At 37.3% G+C, this 22,402-nt stretch overlaps 1 non-coding gene across 1 annotated transcript; it reads left to right on the top strand.

Annotated features, from left to right (window-relative positions):
- Positions 1 to 17,839: 17,839 nt before the first annotated feature.
- Positions 17,840 to 17,946, top strand: LOC141658106 (small nucleolar RNA R71). Its single transcript, XR_012549012.1, has one exon. It is a non-coding gene; the product is annotated as a small nucleolar RNA R71 (small nucleolar RNA).
- Positions 17,947 to 22,402: the final 4,456 nt, after the last annotated feature.

The following is a 22,402-nucleotide window of genomic DNA, read 5'->3' on the forward strand; positions in this document are numbered from 1 at the left end:
TTCGATTTTGGCATCTACCGAAAATGAGGATAAAAATCCTTATTTTCGGTTGTTCCAAAAATGTATAAAATGTGTTGTTTATAAATTGTCATCTAGTGAGGATCGATCCCATAACCTCTTGGTTTGAGTACCCTTACTATTACCACTATGACACATTCATCTTGCTGATTAAATATAACCGATTACATTTAATTACGAATTAACATATTAATTCGTCCAAGCTTACATCATATACATTAATTAAATATAACTTATTATATTCAATTTACGAATTGACAGTTAATTCTTCTCAACTAATATTATTTAATCGGCATTAAATAATCGTCTCATCAACACATTGACTAACTGTTTAGTCATATAAGGCATCAATGTGATTACATTTCCATAACCACATCTCTCAAACACATCCTATAGGTGTGACCTTTAGGGACCAGTTGATCACCGCCATCTGTATGATAATAACGTCAAACTTTCTAGCAAGTCAACCGTTATTAGGTAATCGTTAATCAACTGATAAAATACGAAGTATACCCTTGTGAACCTGTAAGAGATTTACAAATGTTATCACATTAATTTGTGGAGGACATAAGCTCCAACAAATTGAGAATGGTTTCATTCACATGATTGAAGAATCATGATTATACATGAAGTTAAGTGGAAAAAAGAATTATTTTTCCATGTCTTATATGTTGATAACATATTACTTATTGAGAATAATGTACCAATGCTCTCTTCTGTGAAAGAGTGATTGGGAGACTAGGAAAAGGTGCGATATATTCTAGGTTTTTGAATCTATGTGAGAGAATATTGGCATAGAGTTGAGATTCTTATGATGATAAGATCTTTCGTATCTGTTTAACATCGACAAGGTACAGTAGGTTATTCATGTTGATGAAAGTGGAATTACTATGATGGAGTCGTAGTCGTTCACTGAACCTATTAAGTTGTCAATTACATGAAATCGTTTGCTGATGATTCCGCCATTAAAATGATCATGTATGCCAACAGACGCACACGCCGTGATGAAGCATATGCTAGGAGCATAATAAGTCAATAACAGGTTAATTCATAAGATGGTCTTGTGAAAGCCTTAAAGAACAATTGAGGATTTGTTCAATTGTTTGGATAATATACTAAGTTATGTGTTGAAGGGTTGCACAAACTTTAGTTTCCAAACCGAGAAGGATTTGTCAAAATCCTAGGCTGATTTTATTGACTAAGGAGTAAGAAACTAGAGAAGTGTTTTAGTTTTGACCATTGCAAATTTTACAAAAGGAATCTAAGTAAATTGTGATAAAATGGTCAACGTAGGGAATGAGAGTATATTCCTCTACCAATGACTTTATCACAAGTTATGTGATAACAATAGGAGCATCTTTCAAGTTAAAGAGCCCAACTCTAGTAAGAAGACTAGACAAATACTTAGAGATAAATTCAAGTTATTAGAAATAGCATTGAATAGAAGGAAATGACAATAATAAAGTTGGAATACATGGATATCTAGTATATCCACTTGACAAGCTTTTATTGCAATTCAATTAGTGTTAAAGACACACTATAGATTATGAGATATGAAGTAGTAATAGTGTATTGACTATTCATATATGATAATCACATTTATCGTTTGAGTTTCCTTAAACTCATCCATTACTTTGTTAAATCCAAATGGGTTTGTTGAGACAAACTGAACCCCATTAAAGTGAATCGGATTGACATAGTATTTGCCCCTAGTTACTTATAGAAGGTGACGTCTCAAAGTGACTAGAGTGTGATGCGATTGATGGCAAGTTCAAGTGCCATAGAGTCATATGGGATGACTAATCGATCACATAGGCAGACAGTATGGGACACTCTATCGGGCAGTGACCGCTTATAGAATTCTGGTAATTCATAAAGCCTGGTCGTGGCAAGAGCTACTATAGTATTCTTATGAGTCAATTCTTTTGACTAGAGAATATTCGCCCAAGTTGGCACAAATTTCTGATTGGCTTTGATTTATACTCTACGACTGTCGTAACTGAGGTCAAATGAGTATATTTTGGGTTATGACGAACCGTGGCTAAACGAAGGGAATAGTGCGATAGGAATTGTCCGCCCCCTTGTCAGGGTTATTTGAAATCTCAAGGCCACTCGAGGAGTAGTAAACTGAAAAATGCGTGGCCACGCTCGGAAGATATCTATGGTAGATAATTCCGGTCAGACAGTTATTCTCCAGATCGAGGAAACCACTTAAGATATGATCAAATGCAAGTACGACCTGCGAGACACATTGCATTGAGTGGGAGATTGTAATAGGACAAGAGAATTAGTGACGCACACTTGTCTCGGACAAGAGGGAGATTGTTGGAGTATGTGTCCTCAACAATAGTGCGATCACATGATTTAATATCACAATCAAATCTCATGTTAAGAATACGTAAGGGATGATTCATTTATATAGTCAACCGATCATCATTAATCGGTAATGATTGGCTAACTAGAGTTTGACATTACTGTCGTTTGACGGTGGTGATCAGTTGATCCCTTAAGGTCACACCTAAAGGACAATTCCCTTAATAGACAAATTGATTAATTGTATGACGATACAAGTTAATCAATTCCTTAAAATTGAACAATTCATTGTGAGAGAAAATATTGATATCTTATTGTAATGCGATTAAATAAGATTTATTTTAGTAATTGAAATACTTTATTACTAAAATTGATTATTGTTTGTGAAACAATTGAGATAAGAATAAATGGTTAATTATAAGGGTTATTTCATAACAATAATCCATCCTATTGGTGGTCTGCAATAATCACTTCATCCTATCAATAATCCCAATTAAATCCATCCTAAGCACCATACCTTCTAGTAATATAATGATATTTTTTAAGTTTATATTGCAATATTTGATAGTTTTTGGACAACCTAGCTGGTATATCTAAAGTTTATGTGTAATATTTTCAAGTTATGAATCTAGAACTTGGTTTATTTGATACACATCAAAATAATTGTTATTAGAAGGTATGATGTTTAGGTTGATTTAATTGGGATTATTGATAAAAGTGATTATTTGAAATTAATTATAATTGCAATATGTTGTGAATTATAATTAAATGACCCATTTTATTTATGTGATCAAGTATCACTAGTCAATTTGTTACATATGATTTAATTAATTTATAAAATGATATTTATTTGATAAATATGCATTAAATTAATTAATAACATGTAACATACTACATGTGATATATTGTGTGACAAATGACAAATTGACAAAATAAAATGGTAGTCCATTTTATGTGAAGTGGACCGAAATGGAGGGAGTTGTGGTGGATTGTGGTTGTTTTATTTTATGTGATAAAAGATATATAATCATGGCTATTCCTTACTAGCCTTAAAAACCTACACTACTTTCTTACACACCTATATTTTGGATAAGGTAAAAAGAAAAAGCAAGATGCCAATTCTTGGCCTATTGTACCCGGCCCCTTCTTCCTCTATATGAGAAATTGTTCTCATTTTTACATTCATTCATTCACACTACATGCATTGATGTTATATTCTCTCTAGCTCCCTCTAAAAACAAATTTTTAGAAAACAAGAAATTGTTCATCAATTCTAATCACAATATTAGATTACTAGTGTAGTAATAGTGATAATATTAGAATTTATTTTAAGGTACAATAATACACTAATCTAGTTAATTAGTATATTATTTTTAAGGGATTTGTCTTGGGTTCAATCAAAGGAGAATCTCTACATTGGGATTTTTGGAGGACCATCCACCATATTAAGCTCAAGAACAAATAAGAAAGGTGGCCTTATTTGTACCCTTATTTCGAACCAAATAACAATGTAAGGGACATTGGTTTTCCTTATTAATCTCTTATTTTGTTATGCATGCACTAGATCTAAAGAACACATATTAAGAAGTTAATTAGTTCACTATTAGAAGAGTCTAATAATAGGTATATGAACCTAACAATTTCGTCTTGAAAGTTCTTCTTAATTTTCGGATTTTATGGTGTTCATGCCCAAAGTTTGATTTTCATGAGTAAACTTTGTTTGTTTGTTTTATAAGCTACTATCTTTGTTAGTAATGTGGTAAATTGTCTTAAAAAAAATCACCATCAATGTTGAACCCCAAAATTTCGAAACACTCCCACACATGACCAAATTTTGATTTTCGTCCTAAACTTGGTTAAATGGTATCATAAAGCTATGATTTTTGTGATTATGGATATAATATGGTTTCAATCGAAATTTTCCGTCTTAAATTATGGTGAGGTTCTCAAAGAAATTTTGTACTAGCCATGTCCAAATTTCGATTTTCATGCTTGCAACATGTTTAACTTGTTCATTGCTAGCGTAATCTTTAAATTGTGACACTCAATTAAGCCTTATGTTGTAGTTAATTCCATCTTAAAAGCCTTCAAAGGTTTCGAAAATGGGTAGTATATGTGCCCGGATTTTGATTTCTTTCGAGTTATATGTTATCTTGATTGTCCTTTGAGCTCCAAACTTGGTTGGTAATTTAAATTTCCATGGATTTCGAAACAAATGACAATTATGCTAAAGTTTTGATTTTTATGCTTTCAACATGGTTTACTTGTTTCATGTAGTGCTAATCTTTCACTACAATAGCTTGTGAAGCCGTATGTTGAGAAAATTTTCCATCTTGAGACGCACAATTTTCGAAATTGGGTAATTAGTATACCCATAATTTTATTCCCGTGCTTAGTTATTACTTAGATTGTCTTTTTATTCTTCCACTTGTTAATAGTAGGTGGTATTGATTTGAGTTTAAAAAAAAAAATATCTTAAGGTCTCTTAAAATTTTCGAAAATATAGAAGTATGCCAAACAATTTTCACTCTTATGATCATTCTTGAAGTAATGGTGTTGAGGTTGTTAAAAGTTTATCATCATATTAACTGGAATTATATTATGGCGTGATTTCACCAAGATTTCTTTTCCGGGAAACTCGTGTCGAATGAAACTTTGTTTGAATGAAAACTCGCGTCAAGGATTTATTTTCAAGCGTTGGTCGTTGATTCAAAGCGCTAAAGAAAATTTCTATCCGCCCCAAGTTATTCGATTCTCATCACTCCTATCCGGAATTTGACATGTGAAATGGAATCCGTGGCGTGTCAAGGCTATCAAGGAATGCAAGGAGCAATCAAGCAAGAGATGCTCACCAAGAGCCGGTGGTACCTCCAGGGATTTAACCCCGGGATTTCCGGGCATAAAGTTTGTGTGAGCCTGAAAGGACGATTTTCTCACCCTAGCCCTTAGGCATATGTCTCTGACAAGATGCGTGGAATTGGGTATAGTCTTCAAATTTGGGAATTGGGAAAACTAGGAAGGTATGTGGCCTATACAAATCTTTGAGATGAGTGAGTTGATCATGAGAGACAACCTGTAGATGAAGAGTGGAGTGCGACCAAGGTTGGATATTTAGCGGTTGTTCAGACTCGTAGTTAGTGGACAGAATTTGAAGGACATGTGAGAGTGATCCTTAGTGAGTAGTACTCGAGTATTTTGGTTAACATATGTTTGAGTCGGTATTTGTGAAATGATGAGGGAATAGTGAGGTACCGAAGAGTTTAAAAAGAAGAGTGATATCATGAGTTGCTAATAATGGTTGGGGTGTGAGATTGGACTTAAAAAATGGTATGAATCGAATAGATGGTGACGAATATTTATGAGGCTGGAATATGAGAGAGAGCATTAGAACGAGAAACGAGTTGGGAATTTTGCAAGTTTTGTAATCCGACATTCAATAAGGAATTGTTACAAGTTTCGGATGAACCCTGTGAGGAGATCGCGTTGTTGGTCATGACGTAAGAGTGATGAGTTTGAGATTTAATAATTGGGATATATAATGGCGGAGTTGGTTTTTGCAGTTATGAGTGTAAGAGTGTGTTATGTAATGCATGTGAGTTTAATCATGTTGTTAAGAGATTTGATCACTTGTGTTATATAGTATGCATGCGCTTAAGCTAAGTGTGTGTGTATATATGCATGAAGTGTGAAAGTAGTTGGGTGAGACTCCAGCCTATGAGTGATAGTAGAAGATTTTGTTTGTAAAGTCGCCTTTTAATTGTTACGCGAAACATTAATGGTATGCATGGCAACCTCGCATTTGTTTGGGTGATGATCATGTTATTATTTGAAAGGACCTTGATACATCACATGTAGCACCGAAAGACAGAAATGCGGTCCTTCTTAGACCTATTACATTCAAAAACTTGTAAAACTGGGTAAAGGGACATACTTTATGTGTAGATAATAACATGGTCTAACCCCAAAAATACGGAGTCTCTAGTGTATCCACATCGGTAGATAGACTAACGTTCTCAACCCTTGAGACGACCTCGGAAATATGGAGAAATACCTTTCTCACGTTTATAGGTATGAGAGACCATTTTTAGAAACTTGGTTCGTTGTTTTTTTTTTTAAAAAAACATAGTCACTAAGAAATGAATTGCATGAATCATTCTTTATCTTAACTAAGAAATTCCCAATAAAATGGCACGTAGCATGGTGATAAGAACATGAATCACCATCCATATCATAAAAGACACATGGCCCATTAAGATCAAAGCAAACTTCCGGTCCGATCTCTCATACAAATGTCTTTTCGATATTAACTATATTTTCGTGTTAGCAGACAATATAAAAATATGTCATCGAGTTAATTTATTATCTCATAATAAATTAAATAACCGTAAATGTTAAATATCACACCGTAAGTGTGTGACCACATAGATTTATCGCTAAATAGGTAATAATTAATCTCATCAACTATTAATCGAGGTTGGCGTCTAATATCACTCCTCGACGGCCGGATAGCGTGAATACCAATATTCACTGTACTTCACTGCACTCGAACCTGGTAAAGGATAATGTATTTATTTACCTCTGTCGTTCCAACTCCGGATCGTCCTAGGGTATGGTTTGACTGTCAAACCCCACTAGACGACTATTATGTTACATATCAATCATTATTTGTCGAGAATGACTTTAAGAAACTCCTTTCTTAAATCATTCGTCTACCCTGACCAAGGTTTTATATAACCATTAAGATTACTGACAACATAGAGTTCAAACTCATTACCTTGATTTGACGGATTCCATCTTGACTCACCACTAATTGCATAGGTACTTAATTATACCCAATGACCATTCAACTAGCATTTTTACACACCAGGTGTCCGATATCTAAGTACAATAAGTAGTCTATTAACTACAATGATGATCTCAGGTCACAGAATAAAATATAAAACTATTCCTTAAGATAATTTCCACATTGACAAAAATGACAATGCATAGGTAATAATAACCATTTGGGAAATCTCACTGTTGTTCACGTTCAATAATCATATCTCCGCATATATATATATATCAATAATCATATCTCCATATGTATATATTATATATATATATATATATATATATATATATATATATATATATATATATATATATATATATATATATATGTATATATATATATATTTTATAACTTAATGAGTGAGATCCAATAATACTCATCTTATGAGTACCGTTATCAATATATTGGTCTATCGGGATCATCATAATCCCGTTCTGATGATCCAATGACCAAGAACACTTTTAGACTAAACTCTATAATACTCGACTCTCATTATCATAATCTCCATTATGATGTCACGTATACCAGTTTAATCAAGGACTTATCATCGTATTAACACCTTAATAAGATAATAAGAGAATGCCATATAATTATTAATCTCCATTAGTAATTACACTGTATGAAATACATTCAATACGTTTTCATAACGATTGCTCTGGGACACAGTTCCAACAATCTCCCACTTGACCTAGAGGCAATCGGTCACGAAACTTGATCCTATATTCCACTCGTGCTTGTCAAACGCCTTTGATCAAAGCGCTTTAGTGAAAGGATCTATATCGTTTCTTTCCCTCAGACCTGATGAATTTGAATATCTCCATGTTCGAATATTTCTCGGATCAGGTGAAATTTCCGAAGAGCATGTTTAGATTGTTGGTTGGCCCTTGGCTCTTTAGCCTGTGAAATAACTCCCTTATTGTCACACAATAGAGGAACACCTTCCTCCACTGAAGGAATAACACCAAGTTAATCTAAGAACTTTCTTATCCAATCGGCTTCCTTAACAACATCACTTGCAGCTAGGTACTCCCCACCGGTTACTGAGTCAGCTACTATAGCTTGTTTGGAACTCTTCCAACTTACTGCTCACCCATTCAAGGTAAAAACATAGCCAGATATAGACTTGTTATCATCTTTATCCAATACGAAACTTTGATCAATATAGCTAAACTTTTAGCCCACAATCTCCAAAAATGAGGAATTGGTCCTTAGTCCTTCTCAAGTACTTAAGGATGGTTATCACCACTTCCAATGTACCTCACCCGGATTTCCTTGATGCCTTACTCGCTACTCCTAGCGGGTAAGCCACATTAGGCCTTGTACCTATCACGATGACAGCTCAATGTACAAAGATTGGGAGAGCCCTAGCAGCATCCCGGATCTATCTTTATAGTTTCATATTCCAAGAATATAAGCTGCTTCTCTCATATCCTTTATGGAGAACTGTTCAGATAACAAAAAAATTTTCTCTTTCATGGCTAGCACATAATTTTATATTACCAATATGTCATCCACATATAGTACTAAGAAAATTATTGTACTCCCACTAGCCTTCTTTGAGAAATCTTAGTCGGAAAGAAAACAATCCAAAATAAGAACATAATCGTACATCATCATGATGTGGACTTCCTCATAATGATATATAAGAATTTCAAAACATGCATGAGCCCCCTGGTTGTCAGGTCGCTTCTCATCATAATTAAAATTTATCTGATCTTATCTTATAAAATTATTTCAGGCTCTACATTACATAGTCCCTTGGTTGTCAGATCGTTCCTATCAGTGTAGTTGAGTCTATCCACTCTAGTGACAGAAAATTAATAAATGCCATACCCTTTGGGTTGTCCAGACAAAAAGTACAAGATTAGTTAATTTTTCTTCACCCCCGTATCATATACAATAGACAATATTATTATATCTCCGAACAACAAGTCCCCCTGGTTGTCAGGTCATACCTTGTAAACGAAAATAAAATAATTTTATTGTCTACCTGAGTGGCAACCTTTGACAAAATATCTCATATTTTATCAATTAAAACTCAATAATGTTTAATCGGTCAAGGTTTATGTCATTCAAACAATTTAAATAACACAAGTATAAGGTTACATTATTGACTATTGTGTCGCACTATGGTTATTCCTTGAGAATAATTGGTTGTTAGTAGGGATGTCATTGGGGCGTGGCGGAGGTGGATATAGGCTCCCTGATCGGTCCGTTTCGTATTCACAAATAGATAGATGTGGTCGTTGGTCACGGTCGAATCAAAACACAATTTATAGCTTAACAAGCAACTCTACAATTAGTAAAGAGGCAAGTAAAGGTCGGATCCCAAGGGACGGGAGTTGAAATGAGATTTCTATTGTAACTAGTGGTGTCTAAGGGGTGTCACAAATTGGGTTGATGTAAAAGGTTACTAAACTAGAATAACAATGAAAATAAACAAGCAAGATGAATTAAAGGGGTGTAAACAATTGATTAAAGGCACTAGGGTGTCATGGGATCATAGGGGAATCATGGGATATGATCATACAAACATGTTCTCAAATTATAAGCAAACAATTATTGTTGTGATGGATTGAGTTGGGTTATATCTTACAATCCTAGGAAAGTTTGGGTCCCGGAGCCGAATCGATTAGATTGTACAACACCTACAAGTCGACTTAATCTTCCCTACTCAACAACATGCATGGTCTAATGAGACTCGAGTTGGGTTATGTCTTACAAGTCTCATTGAAAAGATAGGAGATGATAGTAAATGCAAGGATTCATAGGCTTAGCATTTCATCAAATATAACATGTGCATGAGTTGAGATCAAAACAAGCAAGCAAATAAGATATGAAAGCATATTAATTTAAGCATGAATCATTCCCCATGTTGGTTTCCCCTAATCACCCATTAACCCTAGCTAAGAGACTACTCACTCATTATCATGTTGATCATGCTAGCAAGGTTGTCAATCATACCAACAATTTGAAACATGATGAATAAATGAAAGTAATTAACAATAATTAAAAAGGGATTAAGAGATTATACCTACTAATGATTCCAATAATAAAGCAAGAATAATAGAAGTACTTGAATGCTAGATTGAGTGGTTGTCAATCTCCCAATAATAACCCAAATAATCTTCAATTATCCAAAATAAAGGATGAACAAAAGAGAGATTAAAGAACTAAAACTTGGATTAAAACTTGATTAATACTTGATTACAATATTGAAGAGAGATTTGATTGATATTAACTACACTAATTATTGATAAGAAGAACATGCTCCTCTAATTAGACTAATGGGGTATTTATAGTGAAAATTAGGGAGGATGCATTAGGGTTAACTAAGGGCTAAACTAGTAATTACACTTTTTAAGTAGAGCAAGGAGAAGCCGGTATTTTTGGAGAGAAGGGCTTCTCTTTTCGTAGCTTGAAGAAGACAACCCGTCTTTGTGAAGGAATCCGGGCGGATTAAGGTCGGGACGGCGGATTTGGTCGATGGAATCCGAGCGGATTCTCGGGGAATCCGGGCGGATTGCGAGGGGGAATCCGAGCGGATTCACCTGGGACGCTCGGATTGTGCAAGGCGGGGACGGGCGGATTGTTGACAATCCGCTCGGATTATCGATCAGCGTGGTAACTTCTTCTTTTCTTCCCTTTTCTTCATAAATTCCTTGGGGATTTCCTTGGGGACTCAAGGATCCTTTCTCAACATTGCTCTTCAACTATGATATGTACAAAGGCCTTCTAATCTTGTCCCTCCTTGATGCTCGGTCATTGAATTTGATCAATTTAGTCTTGATTTGCCATGAAAATGCAAGATTCTTACTCCTTTCCTACCAAGGGATCAAAATCTCAAAGAATATGCAAAACAAAGAACTAAAGATAAGAAATAACCCAAATAAGCACTAAAAAGCATGGAAACAAGGGTAATTCGGGGGCTAAATATGCGCCAATTATGGTCACATCAAATATCCCCAAACCGAACCTTTGCTCGTCCCGAGTAAAGAGGTGACTAAGACTAGGACCAATACTAACCTATCCTAATAATATAGCCGATATGAGACAATTAGCGGGTCTCACTCCGCCCCTTCAACTCACAACAAGACAACCATGAGGTAGGATGCCTTCTTGCAAGGCAAGGTGGGTCTTGCCAAAATGGCGACACATCCAAACATTAAGCACACAAAAACATATAATGGATGCATCTACAAAAAGAATAGCCACTCCCTCATCAAGTGGCGGAAATTATCTACAAGGGAAGCAATTTAAGGGTACACAATCCTTCATAGATGCAATTTCTTCAAACTACTAAGCCTAGAAGGATACCAATAAATCACCTCCAAGTTGTGTCAAACTAGGGTACCTTTGTCCTCAATCGTTAAATGCTTTTGTCAAGAGTAGACTCCCTATGGTGTTAGAAACACTGGAGGATCGCGGAATTCCCCCTCTTGCCTAGACAAGAAGAAGGGTCGTCCCCTCTCTACCATGCACAAAATGGATATGATGGATAAAGGGATCAATAGATATTTGAGTTTCACTTTGGGAGTTTGCTTTTGTTTTTGTTTTTCCCCCCAATTTCTTGTGGCATTTGACATTTGAGAACACTTTCTTTGCCATTTCTTTTTGATTTTTGGCATTTCAATACTTGACAACTTTTTGCATTTCTTTTTGAACATTTTCAAAGTCACCCCAATTAGTAACGAGGGTGCCTTGTATTTGAAGCTTAGGAGTCTATTTTTGCTCCTCTTTTCTTTTGATGCATTTTTGCAAACTTTCTTTCACTTTTCATTTCATTGAACTCAAATTGATTTCTTTTTGTGCCCATTCCCTTTGATGACAAAAATGTATGGTAGAACATGGATGATGGATGTATGCATGGTTTCAAGGGTCACCTTGGAATAAACGGTAGCCAAGGAGTTATCACACCACAAGGTACTCTTGAGTCGGCCTTAATCCATGGGTCAAAGGATACTAGCATGACACATCCTAGGGTGTTTTACAAGTATTCTAACAAGCAAAGTCTTAAGAAGAAAAAGCATCTACTAGGGCCTATATACACTTGTCAAGTTTCCCAAGTAGATGGTTTCGCAAAATTTTTCTAACATGCAACTACATGCCATGATGCAACTAACATATAAACATCCTAATGCATATGATTCTACCAACTAATATGACATATAATCTAAGTGCAAGTCCTAAGTTCACATTGTTATACCGCATCAATCAAAATAAAGCCACATAGTCATTAACATAAAGAGGAAAAAGGAGATTGGAAAGATCATACCATGCGGTCTTCAATATCCTCATGTCTCGGATGTGGCGTAGTCAATCAATGTGAACAAGGATAAAACAAACACAATATATACAAGACAATATATACAAAGGAAATGAACTTGTTTTTGGGTTTTCAATTTTTTTCAATTTTTATGATTTTTGAAATTTTTCAATTTTTATGGGTTTTTGAATAAGAGTTAAATGTTAGAATTCCCATCCCCACACTAATATGGGCATTGTCCTCAATGGCCAAAATGATGGAAATTATGCAAAGATGATGCATGATTTCTATACTAAATGCAATTCTATACTAAGCTACACTACATGATGCATGATTTTTGTTATGACGGAGAGGATAATTTAGATTACCTCCCGTTGTGTATGCATTAACTTCCCCAAACCGAGTGAGACACTATTGCTAATGTCCAAGGATGGGTATAGTTCATGCACACACTATGCTATGCATGAAACTAGTTTGTCATTTTGGATTTTACAAATGGGAACAATAAGAACACCTCAATGGTACCGAGGTGTGAGTCCTTTGATGTTGCTAGGACTAAACCAACAATGATCAAAATGAAATAAAATACAAAGAGATATAGACAAACCATGGGAGTGTAGGAGTCTCCAAGGCTTGCTAGTCTTCCATCATGCTATCATCATCACCACTTCCCTCATGAGAAGTGGTCACATTGCCACTTTCCTTGTCATTTGCTTCTTCACTTTCTTCCTCATCTTGCTCATCATCATCTTTACCATTTCTTTCTCCTTCCATTGCTTCTTCCTCAATATTATCATCAACTTCTTCATCATTTCCAACAACCTCATTATCTCCCACCACGTCCCTAGATGCACCCGGAAATAAGACTTCTTTATCCGCCCAACTAGGCAAAGGACAAGATGGATCAAGGAGTCCTTGCCTAGCTAGATGTAGGAGGGGTGGATATTGAGCCAAATACGCATTTTTCCGATCTTCATGGACTTGCTTGTGCATTGCTTGCATGAGAAGAGTCACATAGTCTTTCCCAATTTCAATTCCTTCCGGCTTGAACTCTTCATACTCAAAGGGGTAAGGTGGTATGACAATGGAAGAGGAGGGGGTTTCAAGATCACCCTTTTGTTGTTGAATGATATACTCGGCTTCTTCGGAAAGGGGAAGTAGATAATTGGTCCGGTGGACGCTTAGGCGACAAATCTTCGAGGGCAAGGTGAATGATCTAGCTTCACTAGTTAGCCATCCATATTTAGTGTCAAGGGGGTTATGGGCAACCCACTTGAACTTGTGAATCATAATGTGCATATCAATAAGATGGCCACCTTCCTTTGCTTTGTACTTCTTATCCTTATTGAAATTAGGATCAAAGTGCTTAGCTAGGACCGTGACTAGCCCGCCATTGACAATAACGGTCGTGCCCTTCTTCCCATTATCAACATTAAGCCATCTATCAACCAATAGCCTCAAATAATTGTAAGGCTTGGTGTGAATTCTTCCGATATTCAAAGCCGATTTAAGGAGAATAAAATCGAGTCTTGTGAAATGATTGGTGTCTTTCCTAGCAATTATGGTATTTCCCACAACCTTGTGCCATACTCTTATGCCCGGATGATGGACCAAAAGAGCACGACATGCATGAAAATCCTCAAATTTCTTCTCGGAGATTGCCTCCCAAAGAGGTTCGGGGTCATACTTTCCATAACTCTTGAAATAACTTTCCTCATCACTAAGACCCAAAATTTCACCCAATTCCTTAAAGGTAATGCGTCTACTAACATTAGCTAGACGAAACTCGATATTTTCCCTATTCTCAACTTTGGTGACTTTCAAGGAACTTAAAAATTCCAAGACAAGGAAGGGGTATGTTAATTCCTTTGTTTCGAACAATCTCTCCAACCCCATGGCTTTGAAAAAGGCTTTTGTTTGTTCAAGAACACCCAATTTTTCCAAGGCATCTTTACATATGAATTTGGTGGATTGAATAGATTTCATAGCAAACTTGACAAAGGTATTTCTATGGGTATCGGAAATAAAAGTTACCTCCGGATAATGCAAAAGTTGATTAATTACCGGAGTAGAGGATGTTGATGGTCCCATAGAAGGTTGTTGTTGTTGTTGCACTTCCAAGTTTGGTGTTGCCACCACCATAGCCAAAGCTTTCTTTGTTTGAAGAGCCTTTTGCCTTTGTGAGAGTGCCTTAGCCTTTGGTGCCTTGGTTGCCTTTGTTGCACCCTTAGTCCTCGCCATTGATGAGCTTAACCAAGAAAAGAATGAAAAATCTTCAATATGTAGGATGCCCAAATCGATTTTAAGGTGAAAGGCTTTGCCTTTATGAAAACAAAAATCGACCCAAAGGTTGAAGATTTTGTTCTTGGTTTTGATTTTTGTGGAAGAAGGAGTGATTAAATTGTTGTGGGAAGGATGGTTTGATTTGTTTTTGTTGAATGTTGTTGAGGGTTTTTGTTTTTATGATGGAGAGGATGAGGGTTTTGATGTTGTGGGTAGTGTTTATGAATGAATGAATGAATGAATGAATGAATGAAGGTGGGAGGGGTTATAAAGAGGCCGAGATTTTCAAAACTGCAGGGGCAATCCGTGCGGATTAGGCTCAATCCGTGCGGATTCTGCTTCTTCAATCTTTGCGAAAGCTCGCCTAAAGACGGGCGGATTTGGTACAATCCGCTCGGATTTGCTGAACACGGGACGGGCGGATTTCTTCAAAGACGGACGGATTTCAGTCCAGAGATTTTTGCTTGTTTTCCTCAGCTGCAAAGACGGGCGTCTTTTTTACAAGACGGCCGGATTCTTCAAGACGGGCGGATTTCTTGGAATCCGCTGGATTCTTTTTGATCAGAAAATTTCAAATTTCGATTCGATTCAAGACGGGCGTCTTTTGTGTAGGACGCTTCGGATTGCATAAGACGGGCGGATTCTCCGGAATCCGCTCGGATTTTCTCCGTGTACACGGATTGATTCCATCCGTGCACAACGCATTCTCTTTTTCATTCCTCCATTCTTCCTTTCAAGGCTTGTGTTCTTCATTGTGGGGGCATTACTAAGGCATGGATAGCCTAGGCAATTCCCATCCCCACACTAAGGTAAAGCACTACACATCAATTGAAGTTGTTAGTCCCTCCCTCACTTCTCTCTTACATGACAATTATTTTGATCAAAGTAAATAAAAATCCAAAAATGACAAAAATGCAATACAAGAATTGAAATATAAGTTAGGGAGTTAGAAATATTTACAAGTGGTGGTTTAGGGAGGACTCCACCAAACTCTCATTCTTGATGAGATGTCAAGGGGGCATGTTCAAGGTGTTGTTGATGTTGCTCAACACCTTGAAGAAGTAATCAAAAGCTTGTTCATTATTATGGTAGAGGTCCTCAATAGACCGTGCCCCTTGTTGTTGATCATGATCGATGGCATGCCCAATGTAGGGATTAAAAATCCCTTCAAACTCGTCGTCCCAAAGACCACAAACTTCATTGAGTTGATCATTGAAAATCTCTTGCTTAGATGGAGACAACTCTCCCAATTTCTTCTCTTGGCCAATGAGGCCATCCTCTTCTTCCTTGGTTGATTTTGATGAGCTTTGCAAGCTCTCCTTGTCACAATTCACTTGCTCTTTGAATGGAGCATCTTCAATTTTCTTCCTCCATTGGAGTTCCGATTTCTTCCTTTCATCTTTTCGGCTATAGTGATCAATCATTAAACATGGCTCATGCAAACGAGGAGCTCTCATGGTCTTGTCAAGATTAAAAGTTATGCTTTCATCTCCCACTTCTAGAGTGAGCTCTCCATATTTCACATCAATCACCGCACCCGCGGTGTGTAGGAAAGGTCTTCCTAGGATGATTGGAATGTTGGAATCTTCCTCCATATCAACAATGACAAAGTCTACCGGGATGAAAAACTTCCCAATTCGCACGGGGACATCTTCCCATATCCCTAATGGTGTCTTCGTCGATCTATCGGCCATTTGAAGTGTGATGTTGGTGCATTTAAGCTCTCCCATTCCCAACCTTTTACTTACCGAGTACGGCATGACACTCACACTAGCCCCTAGATCACATAAGGCTTTGTTGATCGTCGTGTCGCCAATGGTACACGGTATTGAGAAGCTTCCCGGATCCTTTAACTTTGGAGGTGAACTCCCTTGAAGTATTGCACTACTCACCTTAGTGAAGGCGATAGTCTCAAGTTTTCGGATCGACTTCTTCTTTGTGAGGATATCTTTCATGTACTTTGCATAGGTTTAACGTGGTTGATTAATTCCGTGAAAGGAATTGAGACTTCTAAATTCTTCACAATTTCCATGAACTTTCCAAGTTGATCATCCAATTTGGGTTTGGCTTGACGACTTGGAAAAGGAAGTCTAATCACAATGGGCTCCTTCTCTTTGGCCTTGTCTTCATTTTTCTTTGAACTTTCTTCTTTTGATGATTCTCCATCTTTGGAGTTTTGCACAATTTCTTTCTTTTCACTAGCTTCCACAACTTCATCCTCAACTTGCTTCTTCGGTGCTTCATACCTTGTACCACTTCTCAAGTGAATGGCACTAACCGTTTCATGTCTAGGGGGATTACTTTGAGGTGGTAATTGCCCCTTTTGTCTTTGTGAGCTTGAAGATGCTAGTTGAGTCAATTGTGTTTCCAACATCTTGGTGTGAGCTAGAATGTTGTTAATGGTGGTTTCTTTTGCTTGGCTATCTTTTTGCATTTGGGTGAAAAATTCTTGTTGATTCTTTTGCATTTGGAGGACCGTTTTTTGGACATCAAAGCCTTGGTCATTTTGGTGATTGTATGGATTTTGATTTTGGTAACCTTGGTTTTGATTGTAAAAGGGTCTTTGATTTTGGTTTCTTATGGGTGGTGGAGTGTATGTTGTTTGAGGGTTTTGAACATTTTGGCTTTTGTATGAGAGATTTGGATGGAACTTGGTGTTTTCATTGTAAAAATTTGAATAAGGGGTACCACTTTTGTAAGCTTGGAAAGCATTAACTTGTTCGGTTGTTCCCCTACACTCACTTGGGTCATGACCCAAAGTTCCACAATTCTCACATATCCCATTTGGGATTGATGAGGATGCCGTCATGGCATTGACATGATGCTTCGATGATTTTGAGTTTTCCTCAAGTCTAGCCATAGCTTGTTCAAACTTCAAGTTGATTGTGTCAATGTGAGCACTAAGTTGAGCACCCAATTGACTAACGGAGTCCACTTCATGCTTTCCTCCTCTAGTAGCCTTGCGAGGTCTACTATATTGTGAATTATGGACCGCCATTTCCTCAATCTTGTTCCATGTTTGATTGTCATCAACTTCGGTGAACATTCCATTTGATCCCATATTGAGAATGTTCCTAGAATCTTCATATAAACCATTCCAAAATTGTTGCACCAAAAACCATTCGCTAAGTCCATGGTGAGGACATGAGCGACAAATTCCCTTGAACCGCTCTCAAGCTTCATACAAAGACTCTTCATCCCTTTGCTTAAAACCCGTAATTTGAGCTCTTTGCATGTTGGTCTTTTCCGGTGGGTAGAATTTTTTGTAGAAGGCTAGAGCCAACTTCTTCCAAGAATCTATTCCAAGGGTGGCCTTATCAAGGCCCTTCAACCATTGCTTTGCGGTGCCGATTAAGGAAAAAGGAAATAAGACCCATCTAATTTGGTCTTGAGTTACGCCCGTTTGAGAGATAGCATCACAATAATCGCAAAAGGTTTCCATATGAGAATGAGGGTCCTCACTAGGCATTCCCCCGAATTGGCTCCTCTCAACTAGTTGGATGAAGGCGGACTTGGCAATAAAATTTCCGGTGAGATGTTGCGGTGTAGGAGTACCATTTGGTAGATTCTCCTCGGTGGAGTGGAGTGTGACGAGAATTTTGGCATTGTAGGTGGATTTTGTAGGGTATTGTGTAATGGGTTTTGTTCTCCTTCTATTGCGAAAGGATTGACAAACTCACTAGTGGGTTGAACAACTTCACCAACACCTCTCAAATTCCTCCTAACAAGTCTCCTATTGTTCGTCAAGGTTCTTTCGATTTCACGGTCAAAAGGTAACAAATCACTTTGTAACCTTCTAGACATGCAAAATATCAAACAACTCAAAAACAATCAGAACAAACCTTGAGGATTTTTACTTCCTCAAGGTGAAGAAAGACACAACTAATAACAAAAAGGAAATCTAAATCAAACAAAAACCGTCCCCGAGAACGGCGCCATTTTTGATCGGTCCGTTTCGTATTCACAAATAGATAGATGTGGTCGTTGGTCACGGTCGAATCAAAACAAAATTTATAGCTTAACAAGCAACTCTACAATTAGTAAAGAGGCAAGTAAAGGTCGGATCCCAAGGGACGGGAATTGAAATGAGATTTCTATTGTAACTAGTGGTGTCTAAGGGGTGTCACAAATTGGGTTGATGTAAAAGGTTACTAAACTAGAATAACAATGAAAATAAACAAGCAAGATGAATTAAAGGGGTGTAAACAATTGATTAAAGGCACTAGGGTGTCATGGGATCATAGGGGAATAATGCGATATGATCATACAAACATGTTCTCAAATTATAAGCAAGCAATTATTGTTGTGATGGATTGAGTTGGGTTATATCTTACAATCCTAGGAAAGTTTGGGTCCCGGAGCCGAATCGATTAGATTGTACAACACCTACAAGTCGACTTAATCTTCCCTACTCAACAACATGCATGGTCTAATGAGACTCGAGTTGGGTTATGTCTTACAAGTCTCATTGAAAAGATAGGAGATGATAGTAAATGCAAGGATTCATAGGCTTAGCATTTCATCAAATATAACATGTGCATGAGTTGAGATCAAAACAAGCAAGCAAATAAGATATGAAAGCATATTAATTTAAGCATGAATCATTCCCCATGTTGGTTTCCCCTAATCACCCATTAACCCTAGCTAAGAGACTACTCACTCATTATCATGTTGATCATGCTAGCAAGGTTGTCAATCATACCAACAATATGAAACATGATGAATAAATGAAAGTAATTAACAATAATTAAAAAGGGATTAAGAGATTATACCTACTAATGATTCCAATAATAAAGCAAGAATAATAGAAGTACTTGAATGCTAGATTGAGAGGTTGTCAATCTCCCAATAATAACCCAAATAATATTCAATTACCCAAAATAAAGGATGAACAAAAGAGAGATTAAAGAACTAAAACTTGGATTAAAACTTGATTAATACTTGATTACAATATTGAAGAGAGATTTGATTGATATTAACTACACTAATTATTGATAAGAAGAACATGCTCCTCTAATTAGACTAATGGGGTATTTATAGTGAAAATTAGGGAGGATGCATTAGAGTTAACTAAGGGCTAAACTAGTAATTACACTTTTTAAGTAGAGCAAGGAGAAGCCGGTATTTTTGGAGAGAAGGGCTTCTCTTTTCGTAGCTTGAAGAAGACAACCCGTGCTGTGAAGGAATCCGGGCGGATTAAGGTCGGGACGGCCGGATTTGGTCGATGGCGGGCGGATTGATGAGGGGGAATCCGAGCGGATTCCAGCTGGGACGCTCGGATTGTGCAAGGGCAGGACGGGCGGATTGTTGACAATCCGCTCGGATTGTCAGTCAGCGTGGTAACTTCTTCTTTTCTTCCCTTTTCTTCATAAATTCCTTGGGGATTTCCTTGGGGACTCAAGGATCCTTTCTCAACATTGCTCTTCTACTATGATATGTACAAAGGCCTTCTAATCTTGTCCCTCCTTGATGCTCGGTCATTGAATTTGATCAATTTAGTCTTGATTTGCCATGAAAATGCAAGATTCTTACTCCTTTCCTACCAAGGGATCAAAATCTCAAAGAATATGCAAAACAAAGATCTAAAGATAAGAAATGACCCAAATAAGCACTAAAAAGCATGGAAACAAGGGTAATTCGGGGGCTAAATATGCGCCAATTATGGTCACATCACTCCCTCGTACCCGTACCCACCAAAAAAAAACTCGTACCCATCCCCGCCCCAGCACCCATGGCGGGTACAAGTTTCCAAAACCATCCCGGCCCCAACAGATGAAAATATAAAATTGTACCCACCCCGCTTACCTATTAACCCGCTATACCATAATTTTATTCGATAAATTTTTTTCTTAAAAGTTGGTTTAATCACTATTAATTTCCATTTTTTTTTTGAATTTATCTTTATAATTTTATTTTTTCACCAAATAAGTTAGTAAAAAACTTTATAAAATAGCTATTATTAACATTATATCTTAATTATAACTAAAATAAGATTTATAAAATTATCATAATCCTATTAGTTTTTTTAATGATTGGCGGGTATTAGGTGGGTAAGATGCAAAAGCCATTCCCGCCCCATGACCCATAGCGGGTACAACTTTTGTACCGGCACCAGTCCCACCATCCGCCAAAGCTCTACCCATCCCCGCTTCAACTAGGGCGGGTGCGGGGCGGTACCCACTTGTACCTGCCCCGCTGATATCCCTAGTTGTTAGGGTCTTGTTCAAGACATAGTATAAGGTTTTATGTATACTAATATGACTATTGACTATTGTGTCACACTACGGTGCGATTGTTGGTGACGGTATGCTGATATGGTAGCCGGTGGTGGGGGAGGAGATGGAACGGTTGCGAAAAGAACTACGAAATAGCTGTAACACCTCAATACACCAAGGTACCTTACCAAGGCCACCCTAGCACATGAAGATGCTACCATCTCGGTTACCCGAGGTAAAGTAATCAAATAAGACCATAAAGAAACGTACTTTAAGTTATAAAGTTTAATGTGCGTATATCACAAGCCAAAACATACACTAAACTTTACCAAAACTAACCAAACATCGCACCAAAAAGCTTATGCGATCATCTCCTACCTCTCTTAAAGAAACATGGTTACGTCCCCGTAACCACACATACCTGATAAAAAAGAGACGGATAGCGCTCCTTTATAGCTTCTTCCGCCTCCCAAGTTGCTTCCTTAACGTTGTGATTGGACTAAAACACCTTTAGCAACACTGTCTCCCCAATTCTAGTCTTGCGAACCTTGCAATCTAGGATCCCTTTTGGCCCTTATGAGACATCTCCATGTGCTAAGGTGGTCTTGGTAAGGCACCTTGGTGTATGGGGATGTTACAATAGCATGTTTGTGTTGGTAGTGTGTCTCGAACATTTTATCTTAATTGGGTAGAAATTATGGCCTTAAGGCCAAGAGTTTGTTTTAAATTCGGTTATTTGATAGTATATTTGTCACCATCGGAGTCTATTAGCATTTGTATGATAAAATAGAAAAAGTTGGAAACGATTTTTGGGAACGAAAACCTTCTACCTAGATGACACTCGACTGAGTGCACCCTGCACTTGACCGAGTGACCCCCTACACTCGACCGAGTGGTCCGCTTTGACTCTTATTTTGTCAATATTAGGCCAATTATTGGGTGTACACCCTTACTTTCATGGTTGATGTGTCCATTTTATATATGATTTTACCCCATATTTTAGCTCTAATGTGCATGTCATTTGCACTAATGTTAGTGATTTATTGAGCTAATTCGGTGTTCTAGTTGTGTTTGCTTGTTTTCATTGTGTTTTATAGGAAATTAAGCTTTTAGTAGCTTCTTCCCGTCAAAGTAGCAAGCACATGAGTTCGCGAGGCTAAAAAGACTAAGCATGACCAAGGAAGGGCATTTTGGAGAAAACTAAGTAAAAGAATCTCGAGCATGATGAAATGGGGCTTGGATTGATGAAAAAGTGAAGAAATGAATTTGGCCCAAGCAAATGTCCAAGTAAAGCAAGTAGAAAAGTCAAGCTTGGAGATGCTCTTAGGATGCCCAAATATGCAATTAGCCGGGTGAATTAAGAGGCATTAATCGTAGGCATTGGATCCCCTTGGCATTTAATCAAGAGTTTAAAGCAAAATAGCTGGATTCCTACGACCCCGATCGGGGTGGATTGTCCCCGATCGAGGCTGCCTT

The sequence above is a fragment of the Silene latifolia genome, chromosome 5 (genome assembly GCF_048544455.1).
Source record: "Silene latifolia isolate original U9 population chromosome 5, ASM4854445v1, whole genome shotgun sequence".
NCBI classification, from domain to species: domain Eukaryota; kingdom Viridiplantae; phylum Streptophyta; class Magnoliopsida; order Caryophyllales; family Caryophyllaceae; genus Silene; species Silene latifolia.